Source organism: Rhineura floridana, chromosome 7 (assembly GCF_030035675.1).
Source record: "Rhineura floridana isolate rRhiFlo1 chromosome 7, rRhiFlo1.hap2, whole genome shotgun sequence".
Lineage (NCBI taxonomy): Eukaryota > Metazoa > Chordata > Lepidosauria > Squamata > Rhineuridae > Rhineura > Rhineura floridana.
This window is the reverse complement of record NC_084486.1, coordinates 33,862,740-33,865,598: the sequence shown is the minus strand read 5'-3', so window position 1 is coordinate 33,865,598 and position 2,859 is coordinate 33,862,740. Positions and strand designations below refer to the sequence as shown.

Sequence of the window (2,859 nt, the reverse complement as noted above, 5' to 3'; positions counted from 1 at the left end):
ACATTATTTGATCAAAGCAGGGTGTCTTTATTTACGATACAGGGGTATATTACATTTATGATCTGACAAATGAATACACCAAGTACATTTTATGGGACATTTCAAGGGTTAAATCTGCTAGTTATTTTCATGCAAAAGCAAGCAAGAAGACTCTATGTTCACCCACTGAAGAATAACCCACCTTGGTAACTTTTGCACCAAGAAGATAAAAAAGAGATGTGGCAGTCTATACATAATGATTTATTGTGGTGTCAGTTTGTTATCTGAAATAATGTATTATGAGTGTATGTGTGTTTACAAATAAATAAAAGATTGTGTGATAGCATCGTCACACCGATCTTGGGGATGAAATGAGGCGAAGTTTAATTTGCCACGATACACACAAACATTTTATTCAGTCCGAATTCACTTGAATTTACTGCTTACTTGGATTATGGATTGGGTTTGTTATGAAAATAAAAGAGTAACCGCTATTTTTTCGCAGTGAGCAGGGTTCAAACCTGCGCGGGGAGACCTCATTGGATTTCAAGTCCAACGCCTTAACCACTTGGCCATTGCTGCTACATGAGAATTACACCCAAGCAGATGTAGGGCTCATCCAAACGGAGCGGGATAATCCATGTTTTTCATATCCGGTTTGCCATCTGACAGTCCTCACTGTCTTCCCCACCCACTTTTTTCCGATTTAAAAAATATGTGTTTTTTGCGCCCGCACACACAGCGGGAAGATCCATAAATCCTTTTCATTTTTTCCAAGCCCCTCCTGTAAAACCACCCCCATCAGCCAATTGGTTCACAAAAAAATGACATGTACTCCTCCCCCCCTTTGCAATGCACAATATCGCACATGCGCTTGAACGTTAGAGCGTAAAAGTTTGAATTTTCCTGTGGCTGTAAAGGAGTTCCTTGCTGCTTGCTACTTATGTGTCTCTCTGTGGCGCAATCAGTTAGCGTCTTCGGCTGTTAGTTCGAGCCCACCCAAGGACAATTCATGTTTTCTTCTGTTATTACCCATCACAATTATAATTCATTTTATCTGGGTTAGAACCAATCGGGGAGCAGGAGAGGGGATGTGAAGGGACAAAACTGCTGGCTCCCTTCTTTTTGCGCTGGAAAGCCGGGACTCGGCTGCCTTCCAAAAGCACCTCCTCGAGGAGGGTCCCCCCAAGGGGGGTTCCTGCTCCCTGCCCTTCCATTTTCAAGAACGCCTTGTCACAACTACTACCACCCCTGCCTCCCATTTACCTGCGTTTCTGGAGAAATAAGTGGTATTGTCAGCCCTGTGTATCTCCAGAAACGTTAATATGTATAAAGGTAGAAAAGCATACAGCCGCTCAAGCTAACAAAGGACTAGGTGGTCTGCACATATAACACCTGTTCTGGCTCATTTGCACTGGCTACCTATTTGTTTCCGGGCCAAATTCAAAGTGCTAGTTTTGACTTATAAAGCCTTACACGGTGCGGGACCACAATACCTGGCGGAACGCCTCTCCCAATATGAACCTACCCGCTCACTACGTTCAACATCTAAGGCCCTCCTCCGAGCTCCAACTCACAGGGAAGCTCGGAGGGTAGTAACAAGATCTAGGGCCTTTTCAGTGGTTGCCCCCGAATTATGGAACAGTTTTCCTGATGAGGTGCGCCTGGCGCCTACACTTTTATCTTTTAGGCACCAGGTTAAAACCTTTTTATTCTCCCAGGCATTTTAACCTATTTGTGTTTTTAATCTATCTTGGTTATTTACTTGTTTAATACTGTATTGGGCTGTGGGCGGTATATAAATCGAACAAAATAAATAAATAAATAAATAAAAATACAGGAAGGGACTACACTGCTTGAGGAGGGCCCCCCAAAGGGGGGTTCCTGCTCCCTGCCCTTCCATTTTCATTTATTTTATTAGACGGAACACCGGAAAGCCTGGCTGCCTTCCACAAAAGCAGCTCCTCCAGGAGGGACCCCCAAAGGGGGGCTCCTGCTCCCTGCTTTTCTACCTTTATAATCCACTCACAGAAAATTAGGAGCAAAGACAAAGGTCCATGTTCTTTATAAGTCGGTTCCTCCACCCTTGTGAAATGTGTTTTTTTGTGTGGGGGAGGTTAGACAGCACAGTATGGCTTCATGTAAATCAATGTAATGAGAAAGGTTTCTGCCTACAACTGAGGGTTGGGAGCCAGAGCGGCCACCCAGTTTGCAGGCGGGCTAAAAATAAACTTGGAATTTTGCATCTGTGCAGTAGTTGCAGAGCCCCCCCCAACACCCCACCATTGCAATGATTGGTTCAATTTTCCCAGGCTTTCCCCCGGATATCCGCGCACATGCATAAAAGTGCAGATACGTGATTGGCTGGAATAAGGAGAAGGGGCACGGGGAAATGCCCAAGAACCACCCATTAGCTGTAAAGTCCACAATATTGCATCCTAGCTCCTGAAGGAACAGCAGATGATTCCCAATTTTAAAAGGCAAATCGCATTTTTTGCGGTATTGCCAAGAGCAGACTTAACCCGTGAAAAAGCGCAACAGCTCGCGACGTCATATGGACGACCGAAAAATAATGAAAACACAAAGCGATCGTGTATCACATTTTGCAGTCGTCTGGATGAGCCCGTAGTTAGCAGAACAGGAAGTGATGTTTCCTACTACCTTTAATTGCCAATCATAGTTAGAGCACCCGACTACAAAATAGTCATTCTCCACTTCTTCAATCCAAAACGGGAAAGGTGAGCTCACGCAGAAGCTGCAATATTTCTTTAGAAAACAACTTTACCCAACAATGGCGAGTCTCGGGAGGCGCTACAGAGACAACAGCACAAAATATACCATTCTACCTCTGGTCGACCTGACGTTTCCAGAGACAATCTT

The 2,859-nt window shown here is 44.5% G+C and overlaps 1 non-coding gene across 1 annotated transcript; it reads right to left on the bottom strand.

The window, feature by feature from the left end:
* Window positions 1-479: 479 nt before the first annotated feature.
* On the bottom strand, window positions 480-561 carry TRNAS-UGA (transfer RNA serine (anticodon UGA)). The gene has a single exon. It is a non-coding gene; the product is annotated as a tRNA-Ser (tRNA).
* Between the last annotated feature and the right edge of the window lie 2,298 nt (window positions 562-2,859).